Below are 14,802 nucleotides of genomic sequence, written 5' to 3' on the forward strand. Positions count from 1 at the left end.
GCACTTTTTAATTCCTGCTCCCACCATTAAGCCATGTTCTCTGGGCCCCTTTGCTCGGGTTTCCAGAAACAAACAAAAAAAAGACACATTTGGTCACTGAGCAGCCAATGTGTTGCTGTCCTTGGGCATCCCCCACCAGTCTGGTTGTCTGTTCACTAGGGACATGTAGCACTCACACGGTTGTCAGAGCCAATGGTGGGAGCGGGTCTCAGAGGAGGGGGTGTGGGCTGAGCAGTTGCCCCCAAATTTGCCTCTTCTGAAGGAGCAGCTGTTTCACCAGCTAATCCTATTACAGCTGAGAGACGTTAAACAACTCATGCAAAGCTGTCCAGCCAGAGAGAGGTGACCGGGTGTCTGAGTGCTGCTTGGCCATGTCTAATGAAGAGGGGTGCCCAATGCCCTGAGCATGGACCAGCTCCCTGAGGCCGCAAGGCTAAGGGACAGGTTTCAGGAAGGAGGCTGGACTCCAGTGGACCCCATGATGAGCACTGGATGTAGACCCCAGAGTGGAGAGGAGTGAAGACCCTGAGATTGACTGGAAGGGCCTTGGTGGCCTTCAGGGAAGCAGGTTTGGTGGGTGCTGGGAACATGATGGAGTTAAGGGGAGGTGAGAAATGATGATAGGAAAAGGAATAAAAGGGAGATGTGGATTATGAGAAACTACAAATGGTGAAGCTTTGGTGCATGTTCTGGCATTATGGACTGTGCTCTTTGCTCTGCTGTGTGATAGAATGTTCCAAAATAGTGGCCTGTCCAATCATTAAGTTAAAAATGAGTGGAGGGAAGTCTTCAACGTGGTACCTAGGTAAGCATTAAGTCTGACACAGTTCAGAGAAGCCAGGAAGTATGTGGTCAGTAGGATTTGGGTTGAAAAGGTGCCTGAGATAGAACAAAGTTAACAAGATTGTTAACCCAGGCAAAGCCTTTTTCTAAGTTGTAGGGAATTATCTTATTTTTTGTGATACTAAATGAATTTTGCTCTCCAAAATTCTTCATCAATTAGGAATATTCTTAGCTGCTCATAATAGACCATCTAAATGAATAATAAGAAATATAATAAAATATACATTTAATAAACTAGATAATATACCTCTGTCTCAGCAAAAAAGGCTGGACAGAGGCATTTACATGTACAGCGGTGGCTCAGATGATCATCCATGACATCCAATATTCAGACTCTTATTTTTTATTTCACCCTGGTTGATTTTTCATTTGTGTAACAGTCACCTACCTCATGGTCACAATATGGCTGCCACAGCTCCGAAAGAAAGGAGAAGAGAGGGGCCAGCAGGCTGTCTTCCTGCATTTGTCTCTTTTTATCAGGAAACAAACTATCTTTTTCAAAAGCATGCCAGCAGTTTTCCTCAAGTGTCAGTAAAGAGACTAGGAAACTTGTCTAGGAAACTCTTTGCAAGAGACTTGGTCTATTTGCAAGACAAGTTGGAAGTCCATCAAAATGGATTGGTATCCTTGCCATGTTTAGCTCAATCATGATCTAACCCCAGGGATGTGCAGGGGTTGGCTGCATTTCACCTGAGCAAAATCCATGTTCCGATGTCCAGGAGGAAAGAGTGAAGGCCACCAAGAACATCTGTCCTCTCTGCTAGTGATACTGTTTTCCTAGGAGGTCTCCTCACAGTGGAGACAAATAATGCTGAAGGTTTTGCACCAGTGGCAGCTCACATATTGAGTTAAGGTGACTAAGATTGGGAATAAGTCACATCTCAACACAAAGCACCAGGGAACACGTCAGAACGCCAACTTGCCGCTTACCTTGAGGAGCTTGACTTTGCAGATAGAGTGCTCTCGAGTAAAAGAGTGATTTTTAAATGTCATGTCTTACTCTTGGTTCATACTAAGGGTTATGATCCACAACAAATATGCAATTACTCTGTAACATGTCATGAGTGTCAGTGATGTTGGTTTTTTAAGAACGGAAGTGTTACTCATACCCACTAATACCATTTGCTGGGGGATTGCTCTGGACGAAGTATGCCTCACTGGGCTTGATTTCTTTCCTCCTCATTTTCAAATTCATATTTACTACTTAGCGAAGAATGTGTAATTGAGAAATTTGTTCACTGCAGGTTTCATAAAAGGTTAGCTGATTCATCGACATTAAAAACAAAAGAGGGTTAATGTAGGAGTCACGTTCAAATCATTGACTATGTTTCAAAATCTAGCAGTTGCCCAAGCACATGCTCCCAGGGGCTGGAGGCCTGTGAATCTTGGCACATCGAGGGGCTTGCAACATGTCCAATGACTGTGGCCTTGAAGGGGTTTAGGCTGAATCTGGACAGATCTTCTGCTTTAAAAAAAAAAAAAAATCCAGAAACCTGAATTTTGAAGAATTTTCTCAATTTTTTTAATATTGGCAACAAAGTCTCAAAATTTTAAAACACTGAGGGAGGAGGAACGGGCTGGAACCCACTCCAGTGTTCTTGCCTGGGAAATCCCATGGACAGAGGAGCGTGGTGGGCTATATAGCCCATGGGGTCTAAAAAGAGTCGGACCCAACTTAGCAATGAAACAATGATAAGAACAAGAAGAACAACATCCAGATGTCAGCGTAAAAAAGTGGTTCTAGGTGAATCTCTCTGGAGTCCCTGAGAGAAACACATGCGAAACTAGAAGAATACACCTTCAAACCGAAGCTGCCCAAGATTTCTGCCAGGGACACACTCACAACCACAATCCAGTAATGGCAAAGTACAACAGACGACCAGAAAGTTTAATCCTCCTGAAACTTCAGTATGGAACCACCAGGCAGAGACTCAAAACAGTGTGCTTGACATGATCAAGCAAAAACAACACCAAAAAAGGGACTGAGGGCTTCCCTGGTGACTCAGTGGTAAAGGATCCGCAGGAGACATGGTTCCATCCCTGGGTCAGGAAGATCCCCTGGAGAAGGGTACGGCTACCCACTCACGGGCCTGATTCGGTGAGAGGGCTGCTCCTTTCCCACATCAAGAGGACCTCTCCTTTGAGAGGTGAGATCATGGAAGCCCAGGGCAGAAAGGACAGGACTTGGGGTGCTCTCCTTCACTGAGACGTTAGTGGCTTTCCCAGGTGAGCAGAAACTCAGGTAAACTCTGGGTTCCCCTTCAGGACGGGAGAATTTTCTCCCCCAGTTGCTGGGAAGTTGTCCACTGACAGCTCACAGCTACGAGCCTTCTTCAGAAGCTGATTTCACTCCAGAAAGTGGCCTCCATGGGAGCCATCCAATTCTCAGGGCAGCTGGCATCCAGTGAGCCTCCCCTCGCACTGCACCCTGCTTTGTCCTGAAGGGCCAGCCCGGCTCTGAGCTCCCCCCGGGTGGGCTGGGCCCTTCCTTGAGACTACACAGCACCCCTGACACCATCCAGGCCGTCTCCTCCAGAGGGGCTCCTGATCCCCAGGGTTCTCCCTGCAGGTTGATCCCTAATGCAGCTCCTGCCTCCCCTTAGCTCCTCTCTATCTCCTTTCTGTGTCCCAAGTAAGTGTATTTTACCTTTTATTCTTTTTCATTTTTGGCCACAACATGTGGCATGTGGGATCTTAGTTCCCCAGCTAAAGATGGACCCAGTGGCCCCTTCGATGGAAGTGTGGAGTCCTAACCCCTGGACTGCCACGCAAGTCCTGTAGTTGGTATATTGTTTAGAAGCTTTTTTCTTTTCTTTTTAAAAGATTTTTAGTTACTGGTTCCAAATTGGGAAAGAAGTACGTCAAGGCTGTATACTGTCACCCTACTTATTTAACTTCTATGCAGAGTACATCATTGGAAACGCTGGACTGGAAGAAGCACAAGCTGGAATCAAGATTGCTGGGAGAAATATCAATAACCTCAGATATGCAGATGATACCACCCTTATGGCAGAAAGTGGAGAAGAACTGAAGAGCCTCTTGATGAAAGTGAAAGAGGAGAGTGAAAATGTTGGCTTAAAGCTCAACATTCAGAAAACTAAGATCATGGCATCTGGTCCCATTACTTCATGGCAAATAGATGGGGAAACAGTGGAAACAATGGTAGACTTCATTTTTGGGGGCTCCAAAATCACTGCAGATGGTGACTTCAGCCATGAAATGACACTTGCTATTTGGAAGAAAAACTATGACCAACCTAGGCAGCTTATTAAAAAGCAGAGACATTACTTTGCTAACAAAGGTCCGTCTAGTCAAAGCTATGGTTTTTCCAGTAGTCGTGTATGGATGGGACAATTGGACTGAGCGCCGAAGAATTGATGGTTTTGAACTGTGGTGTTGGAGAAGACTCTTGAGAGTCCCTTTGTCTGCAAGGAGATCAAACCAGTCAATGGTAAAGGAAATCAGTCCTGAATATTCATTGGAAGGACTGATGCTGAACCTGAAGCTCCAATACTTTGCCCACCTGATGGCGAAGAACTGACTCATTTGAAAACATCCTGATGCTGGAAAAGATTGAAGGCAGGAGATGAAGGGGATGACAGAGGATGAGATGCTTGGATGGCATCACTGACTGAATGGACATGAGTTTGAGTAAACTCCGGAAGTTGGTGATGGACAGGGAGGCCTGGCGTGCTGCAGCCCATGGGGTCGCAAAACACGACTGAGCGACTGAACTGAACTGTTGTTCCATGTCCAGTTCTAACTGTTGCTTCTTGACCTGCATACAGATTTCTCAGGAGGCAGGTCAGGTGGTCTTGTATTCCCATCTCTAGAAGAATTTTCTACAGTTTGTTGTGATCCACACAGTCAAAGGTTTTGGCCTAGTCAAAAAGCAGAATAGATGTTTTTCTGGAACCCTCTTGGTTTTGATCTTGGCAATTTGATCTCTGGTTCCTCTGCCTTTTCTAATGTTGGCAATTTGATCTCTGGTTCCTCTGTCTTTTCTAAATCCAGCTTAAACATCTGGAAGTTCACAGTTCATGTACTGTTGAAGGCTGGCTTGGAGAATTTTGAGCATTTCTTTGCTAGCATGTGAGATGAGTGCAATTGTGTGGTAGTTTGAACATTCTTTAGCGTTGACTTTCTTTGGGGTTGGAATGAAAACTGACCTTTTCCAGTCCTGTGGCTACCGCTGAGTTTTCCAGATTTGCTGGCATATTGAGTGCAGCACTTTCACAGCATCATCTTATAGGATTTTAAATAGCTCAACTGGAATTTCATCACCTCCGTTAGCTTTGTTCGTAGTGATGCTTTCTAAGGCCCACTTGACTTCACATTCTAGGATGTCTGGCTTTAGGTGAGTCATCATACTTAGTGTTGTTGGAAAAGGATGTTTTCTATGACCAGTGCATTCTCTTGGCAAAACTCTATTAGCCTTTGACCTGCTTCGTTTTGTACTTCAAGGCCAAATTTGCCTGTTACTCTAGGTAGCTCTTGACTTCCTACTTTTGCATTCCAGTCCCCTATAATGAAAAGGATATCTTTTTTGGGTATTAGTTCTAGAAAGTCTTGTAGGTTTTGATAGAACTGTTCAACTTCAGCTTCTTCAGCATTGCTGGTCAGAGCATAGAGTTGGATTACTCTGATATGGAATGGTTTGCCTTGGAAACGAACAGAGATCATTCTGTTGTTTTTGAAATTGCATCCAAGTACCATCCAGGTCAGCATACTGTTTTATGCTCATATATTTTGCAGTTTTGTGTACATTTTATCTTTGGGATAAAAGCTAGTGTTTATCACATGAAACAATTATTCCTGTTTTTTTTGGACCAGGAGGGATTATTTTGTTTTTTATTAGATGGCTATGAGAAATTACTTACAGGAGTGGGGTGGGAGGGAGGCCCACGAGGGAGGGAATATATGTATGTTTATAGCGGATTCATGTTGTTGTACAGCAGAAACCAGCACAACATTGTAAAGCAGTTATCCTTCAATTAAAAATAAAAATAAAATCATTCACAGTGAAGAAACAACTTAACAATAATGTCCAAGCTCTTTATTTCCAATTGGGAATTATCTTAGAGTGGTGACTAAGGGAAAAATAGTTGTAAACCTTTTATATTTCCATCAGCTGTCCAAAGAAATAATATAGATATAATAAGGAAATATATGGGGGAAGACATTTGGAAAAATCATTTGCAATAACAGGTATTCTGAGAGCCTGGAATGTTGCTTCCTACATACCACAAGTTTTGAGATGATCAAAGCAACACTTGTTTCAGAAAGAAAAAAAGAATAATGTAAATGCTGAAAGGAATGAATAGTGCAGCTATGGAAAGGAACCTATAGACAGAGCTGAGTCACAGACATGGAATAATTCGGAATATTCAGAACCCTGTGAGAAAAGGGGACTTTTTCCAACCCGAGACATCTCTGCCTCCTGCCTGGGGCTCCCTCACCCTCCCTGGGGCTCCTACACGTTTTTTATTCTAAAGTTGTATAATCATGATTGTCCTTCACTCTCAGGCTTTTAAAAGAAACACTTTTGGACGTCTCCATGACACGTTTTCCTCTTTCTTTTCAAAATAAAGGAAAGGCTCCAGAGGGGAGAAGACACCTTTTCAGTGACCCTTGGAACCAACCAAAGAATTAAATTCAATCCAACAAAGGGTGGCTCAGCTAAGAAGACTCAGCCAAACACAATGGGCAAAGGGTGTCAGATGATGATTTTGAATCCCCAGCTGTTGTGTTTATTCTTCACCTTTTAGAGGAGGTGGTGTGAAGCTGGTAATTGCTATGGACTGAATTGTGCAAACCGCCCCCCCGCCACCTGCCCGTGTTGAAGTCCTCACACTCAGGACCTCATTGTGACTCTGGAGACGGGGCCTTTAAAGAGGTGATTCCACTAAAAGGGGGTCCTGAGTGTGGGCCCTAATCCTGTAGGACCGGTGTCCTTATGAGAAGAGGAGGTGAGGTCAGAGCATGAGGCACCGGGGATGCTCACACACACAGGAAAGACCACGTGAGCACACGGTGAGAGGGCAGCCGCCTGCAAGCCAAAAGAGGTCTCAGAGGACAGCAGGCCTGCCCACACCTTCATCTCAGACTTCCAGCCTCCAGAACAGCTGAGAGAATCTGTTTCCACTGTGTCAGCCTGCCGGTCTGCCGTGCCCGGTTAGGGCAGCCCCAGAAATGAATACAGAATGAATACAATGCACACTTGGGAAGCCAGACTCTGAAACCCCATCGGAGACACCACTGTTGTGACTTTGCAGCAGCCCCCGAAGGGGTTCTTGGGTTCCAGCGTGGAAGCCGGATGCTGGCTCCTGCCGCAGGCTCGTTGTTCAGTCCCTAAGTCGTGTCTGACTCTTTGTGACCTCATGGACTGTAGCCTACCAGGCTCCTTTCTCCATGGGATTTCCCAAGCCGGAACACTGGAGTGGTTTGCCATTTCCTTTTCCAGGGGATCTTCTGGATACAGGGGTTGAACACGCATCTCCTGCATTGGCAGTCACATTCTTTACCACTGAATTGCCAGCACTGTCCTTCCAGCCTGGCAGGCAGTATTTAATGCTTGCTCAACCCCTTTGCCTCTTTCGCTGTGCACCTTGGAAGCCTGGGAAGCGCCTTCAACCTCAGATGTAACACAGCACAGAGGAGGCAGTTTCAAATGCTGATTGAATCAGGTACTCATTACTCAGTTGTGTCCGACTTTTTGTGACCCCTATGGACTCTTTGCAACCCTATGGACCATAGCCCACCAGGCTCTTCTGTCCATGGGATTCTCCAGGCAAGAATACTGGAGTGGGTTGCCACTGCCTTCTCTGTGTTGTCCTCTAAGAAGAGGAAAATGGGCTTCCCTGGCAGTCCAGTGGTTAAGACTCCGCATTCCAAGTGCAGGGGCTTCGGGTTCGATCCCTGCTCAGGGAACTAAGATCCCACATGCCATTTGGTGTGGCCAAAAAAAAAAAAAAGAGGAAGAGACATCAGAGATCTCTCTCAGTGTGCACACAGAGGAAAGGTTGTGTGAAATCACAGTGAGAAGACAGCTGTCTGCAAGCCAGTGAGAGAGTTCTCATCAGAAACCAACCCGGCCAGCACCTTGATCTTGAACTTCTAGTCTCCAGAACTGGAAGAAAATGAATTTCTTTCATCTATTTTAAGTGAAAATAAATGTGTTAGTTATCCCATCTATACTGTTCTGTTAATGGCAGCCCAGGATGACTAACACAAGGGCAACTAAGCACAGAGACATTAAGTAACTTGCCCAAGGTCACACAGCTGGCAAGGAACAGAGGCAGGATTCGTCTTAGGGCAGAATCTCTGCTCTTAACCACTAGACTCTGGCTTTAACTGCTGCCTCTCTAGGCAATGTGTGTGTGTGTGTGTAGGGGGGCGGGGGGCGGCAGGGCATCACCGTCATGTGGATGGAGACATCTTATTCCAAGGGGAGAGGTTGATTTCTGGGGCCCCACTGCACCGGTCTGCCATCCCGTGAGGCCCTGCTGACTGTTATGCTGAGGCTGCATGGCCAAGCTCCAAGCATCTCGAGGCATACCCTTCAGTGAGACTTCTGCAGAATGGAGAAGAAACGTGTGGTCTGAGGCGGGTGGAGCTGCATACACAGGCTCCAGCGTGTTCTGTCTATTGCATGTTGCCCAGGTGCTGGAGGGGTGGGAAAGGCTTTGCTGGTCCCCTACCCACACCCCCAGCACCATCCCACCCCACCCCCACCCTCACCGGTGGCAGCAACCGTAGGCATTGTTGGTAAGTGAGGAGAGACTCTCAATAAGCTTCGATCTGGTAAATCATCCAGAGACCCACCACCATACGGTCGGTGTAGTTTGTTTCAAGAAGTGCTTTTCTTCTTTCCCATGTCTTGGGTTGGCTAAAAATTCATTCAGGTTTTTCCCTAACATCTTATCCAGTAGGCGAATTAAAGATCAGGCTGGGGGGACTTGTCTTGGAGGTCCAGTGATTAAGACTCTGGGCTTCCACTGCAAAGGGCATGGGTTCAGTCCCTGGTCGGGAAACTAAGATCCCACATGATGCATGGACAAGAAAAAAAAAAAAAAAAAATCAGGCTGGGGCAGGTGGAGGTGAAAAAAAATCAAGTTGGTTTTTATTTGGAGACCTGAGGGTGCATCGCTGGTAACAGTTTTATTTACTGATTTGAAGTATAGTTGATTTGCAATGTTGTAATTTCTGCTGTACTGCAAAATGATTTGGTTATACATATATACACAAACACATTCTTTAAAAATTTTTTTCATTATGGTTTATCATAGGATATTGAGTATAGTTCTCTAAGCTCTACAGAAAGACCTTTTTGCTTATCCATTCTGTACATAAAAGCTTACACCTGCTAACCCCAACCTCTGCTCCATCCCTCTCCCAACCCCCTCCCCCTTGGCAACCAGTAAGACGTTCTCTAGGTTCACGATTCTGCTTCTGTCCTGCTCATTGTTTTTAATTCTCAGCTCTTGCCCTCATTTGGAGGAGGTCTTTTTTTCCCCCGTCAGTTGTCCCCTTGCCTTGGAGTTTCTGAAACGCTCCACGGTCCCTTCCCTCCTGCCAATTCTGCAGAAGCGCTCTTGCTGCTCAGAGCCTGTTCGCAGCCAAATGCGAGGGTTTCTCCGCGAACTGCCATTTCAGTGAAAACACAGAAAATAAAATGCAATCAAGCACATTACAAAGGGGAGGCTGTGGTGAGGCCAGATTTGCCTGGCCCTGCCTCTCTGACCTTGAGTTTCTTTGTGTTGGGTGGGCTGGTTAGTTTGCACATTGAGACTTCCTTGTTTTTGTTTTTTCTGTAACTGATGGCTTGTCATGACTGGGAAAATGTCCTGGCTTCCTAAGACCTCTTCTGAACCCCTTTTCGCCCCACTCCCTACATCTGTCCTCAGGGAAGAGAGACTTGGTTAAACAAATTCTTTTACTAAGAAGTTACTTTACATACCGTCATTCCTCCCAGGGGATGCGTTTTCCCACAGGGCTGATGTTTCCTAGACGCTGTGGGCACACGACTCACCTGAAGCTTTTACTGGGCTGTATTTTCGGGTTCAGTGTGTGTGGGATGGGGGCCCCCCGAGCCCCTGCATTTCTGATGTTGCTGCTGGTTGGCTGGCCACACTCTGAGTAGACAGGCTTTAGAGGAACACCAAATGGTTGTAAGGGACTCTACTGGGATGGGCATTAGCCAGGGTTCTCCAAAGAAGCAAACCAACAGGGGATAGCTAGATACAGACGTACTCAGACGACCCCATGGACTGTAGCCCGCCAGGCTCCTCTGTCCACGGGATTCTCCAGGCAAGAATACTGGAGTGGGTTGCCGTGGCCTCCTCCTGGGGATCTTCCGGACCCAGGGATCGAAGCTTCATGTCTTATGTCTCCAGCACTGGCAGACAGCTTCTTTACCACTAGCACCACCTGGGAAGCCCATAGATACATGAAGAGATTTATCGCAAGAAAGTGGCTCATGTGATTATGGAGGGTGAGATGTCCCCAGATTTGTAACTGGCAAGCTGGAGGCCCGGGAGGGCTGACTGTGCCGGTGTCCGTCTGAAGACCAGCAGGCTCAGGCCCAAGGAGAGCTGAGGTTTCAGTTTGAGTCTAAAGGCAGGAGAAGACCGATGTCTCAACAGGCCTCATCAGGGAGGAGGAACTCCCTCTTCCTCTCAGAAGGGTCAGCCTTCTGGGTCTACTCAGGCCTTCAGTGGATTGAGCGAGGCCCACCAACATTAGCAAGGGCAGTCTACTTTCCTTAGTCTACTGATCCAAATGTGGATCTCATCCAGAAAACACCCTCCCTGACACACCTAGAGTAATGTTTGGCCAACCGTCTGGGCGCCCCCATGTCCTTGTCAAATTGACACATAAGAAAAATGCTCACAGGATGGGAGTGTGTGTCCTCCTCTGGGATCTTCACAGTCCCTGGGCTGATCTGGCTCATCTTCTTGGAATTCGCTAATGAGAAGATCCAAGCAGATCCACTTGTGATCTGAGTGTTCATTGCTGCACCGCCTCTCCAAGCTCCCAAGGGCATCTCTCTACGTAATATTAATGCCTGGCCAGGTCCCATCCATTCTGACAGACAAAGGACAGACGCTACTTTACATTTATGTGCAGCCTCTTTATTTCATTATACTGAGTGCCTTCTGTGGGAAAGGTAGAAGCTGAGGGTCAAGGAGGACCCAGGGCAAGACACCCTGGGGTGGCAGGGGTATGGAAAGGACAGGCTACTTAATATGTGGGGCCAAGAGCAAAAAAAGAAAGTTTCAGTTTCATTGCTCAAAAATTTAGATTTTTCAAGACAGCAATAGCAGAGCAAGAAACTAAGTATGGGGCCCTTCTGAGTGCAGGATGCCGTGAGAGAGCACAGGTCATATGCCCATGAGGCTGCTCCTGGGTGCTGGGGAAGGAAGCGGTATGGTGGAGGGAGGGGAGGGAGGTCAGCTTAGCGGCCGGATGGAAATGCGGGGGTACTGACTTGTGCTTCTGTTTGTTTTTCTTTTTCCTTCTCTTCTTTCTTCCCTCCCTCCCTCCTTTTCCGCACCCTCCTTCCTTTTCTCTCTCTTTCCCCTCTTTCCTTCCTTCCTACAAGGCATCATACCACTTTCAGTGAGATAATGTGTTCATCATCCACTATATGTGTCATTCCACAGATAATTATAAATTAAACCAGTTTGTGTCATTTTTATGTCATTTCATGTTTCCTTTTATTTTTTATTGACATACCCACTCCAGTATCTTTGCCTGGAGAATCCCATGGACAGAGGAACCTAGCGGGCTACAGTCCATGGGGTCGCAAAGTGTCGGACACGACTGAAGCGACTTAGCACATGGTTGACGTACAATATTATGTTAGTTTCAAGTGTACAACGTAGTCATTTGGAATGTATACAAATGACATACAAATCGATCGCCCTGGTAAGTCTAGTAAACTTCTGTGCCCATACAAAATCATTACAATTTTATTGACCATATTCCCTGTGCTCTATACTACATCCCCATGACTTATTTATTTTGTAACTGGAAGTCTGTATCTCTTGATCCCCTTCATCTCTCTTACCCAACCTCTCCTCTATGGGAGCCACCTGTCTGCTCTCTCTGAGTCCTTTTCTATTTTGTTTTATTTGTTTTGTTTTCTAGACATATGAACAAAATCATACAGTAATTGTCTTTCTTTGTCTTATTTCACTTAGTATAATATCCTGTAGGTCCATCCATGTTGTTGCAATGGTGAGATTTTTCATTTTTTTTTCAGCTGAGTAGTATTCCATTGTATATAGATACCACATCTTCTTTAAACATTTATCTATTGATGGACATTTAATTTGCCTCCATATCTTGGCTGTTGTGAATACTGCTGCAGTGAACATGGGGTACCTATATCTTTAAAAATCAATGTTTTCAAAAAAAAATCAATGTTTTCGTTTTCTTATGTCACTTTTAAAATTTTGTTGCGCCGGTGGCTACAGTCAGAATCCTATTTTCTAAGGCTGCTGCTCTGTGGTTGGGGGTTGGATGGCAGTCCAAAGTTAGGAGGTCCTTGTAAACACTCAGTTTGGATTTTAAAGTGGTTTTCCAGCTGTTTCTCAGAATACACCATAAAGCTCTAGAAGAGTGACTTTGAAAAGAAAACCATCCCAAGAATGGCTTACGAGGAGGCAGAGATTCTGCTTTGTCTAACCCGATTGTCAGCACCTTGGTATTCATTTGTGACCTGGCTGACTGGTTAGAGAAAAGCTCAGGAAGATAAAAAACAGATGTCCCTGCCAGTAAGATATGACTAACTAGAATTTTCTGATGCTAGTTTTCAACTCAGACTGTCTGCTAATCTTTTTTATTTTTATTTTTTTTTGTCTGCTAATCTTTGAGGCAATCTATTGGGTCAAGGGAGTTCTTGGTAAGAGACTGAGGGTGACTCAGAGCCAACTCATCAACAGCTGCTTTGGAAAACCAGTCACCTCTTTCCCCTGGTTGCTCCCCAAGTAAATGATAAGTCAACCAGTAAGTTGTTTTGTGGATAATATTTCTTAAAATTTTTTAAAAAATTATTATTTATTCAGTTTTTTACTGTGGTGTGTAGCACGAGGAATCTCAGTTCTCTGACCAGGGGTCCAACCCATGTCTCTGCTTTCGAAGCACGGAGTCTTAACCACTGGACTGCCACAGAAGTCCCGAGACATGTGTGTGTTTAATAAACTGCCTCACATCCTTTTTAAAAGAGGCCACTCACAGATAGATGACTAAGTGCCAAACTCTTCATAGTAGAGAACACAGGAGGCTAATTCATTCATTCTGTAAATATCTACCAAGCAATTACTTTATGCCATACACAGTTCTAGACACCAGAATTACAGGAGGAAACAAGACAGACCTCAGCTCTGCCCTCTGGGAACATCTATTTGAATGGAACATGGAGGTAGAAACGGGCTACATAGGGCTGCCTAGAGAAGAGGGCACGGGCTCATCCCTGTGGTTTAGACAGGGGGAGACAGTGGTGCTGGAGAACTCGTGAGAGTCCCTTGGACTGCAAGGAGATCCAACCAGTCCATCCTAAAGGAGATCAGTCCTGAGTGTTCATTGGAAGGACTGATGCTGAAGCCGAAATTCCAGTGCTTTGACCACCTGATGCGAAGAGCTGACTCATTTGAAAAGACCCTGATGCTGGAAAAGGCGGGAGGAGAAGGCGAAGACAGAGGATGAGATGGTTGGATGGCATCACTGACTCAATGGACATGAGTTTGAGCAAACTCAGGGAGATAGTGAAAGACAGGGAAGCCTGGCATGCTGCAGTCACATGTGGGGTCACAAAGAGTCGGACCCAACTGAGCAACTGAACAACACAACCAGATAGGAGGATTACTTGCTGTGACTTAGCTATGTCATATATAGCCTCATTAAGCTATTAGTGCGGAGAAGGCAATGGCACCCCACTCCAGTACTCTTGCCTGGAAAATCCCATGTACGGAGGAGCCCGGTGGGCTGCAGCCCATGGGGTCGCTAAGAGTTGGACACGACTGAGCGACTTCACTTTCATGCATTGGAGAAGGAAATGGCAACCCACTCCAGTGTTCTTGCCTGGAGAATCCCAGGAACAGGGGAGCCTGGTCGGCTGCCGACTCTGGGGTCGCACAGAGTCGGACACGGCTGAAGCGACTTAGCAGCAGCAGCAGCAGCAGCAGCAAGCTATTAGTGAGGCTTTCAGTAAGTGATGGGGAAGAGAATGTTGACTTATAGTTGAAATCAGGGCCATGAACTAGAAACATAATTTCTGTGGGTTCTTTTATCCTAAACCCTCAAGTCTGCCTTTGACCATTCCATTTTTTTTTCCTTTATTGCCAGTGCTATGTTCTTCTCAGATGTCAACAGTGCCCTCAGGAGATGGGACGCCAGATGGCATTTGTCTGTATTTTAATCAAAACGCCCTGTTCTCTTTGCCACGGTGTGAAGCAGCAGCATTTTGTGCTGAGCAGAGACAAGAAATAATAGAGAAACCTGTAGTAACTTTGCAGGATTTCAAGGACAAGAAATGTACCCAAAGGCTAGGTCAGCCCAATTCCAGCTTCTGTGGTACCACCATGATTATGGAAGCAAAACCTGTCATAGTCAGTCCCAAGCCGATTCTGTGAGGCAAAGTCCTGACGAGCTGATGTAAGTGGGACTGATGGAGAGAATGATTTACAAAAAGACCCAAACGGTGGTTTCCTATGTAGCCATCTTTCCTTCATGGGCAGGGCTAAGCATTTCTCTTCCACTGGCTCATTCAGGGTTTTCAACCACTTAATGAAATGTTATCCCGTTTTCAAAATGAGGCAACTGTGACTCAGAGTTTAGTTAACTCAGCTAAATCCAATAGCTAACTTTTATGAGTGCATAGTAGGTGCTGTGTGTGACCTCTTTTTAATCCTTGTGGATTAGGTGGTATAACTCCTGTTTCACAGAGTGAAAAAG

Source organism: Bos taurus, chromosome 1 (assembly GCF_002263795.3).
Source record: "Bos taurus isolate L1 Dominette 01449 registration number 42190680 breed Hereford chromosome 1, ARS-UCD2.0, whole genome shotgun sequence".
Classification (NCBI taxonomy): domain Eukaryota; kingdom Metazoa; phylum Chordata; class Mammalia; order Artiodactyla; family Bovidae; genus Bos; species Bos taurus.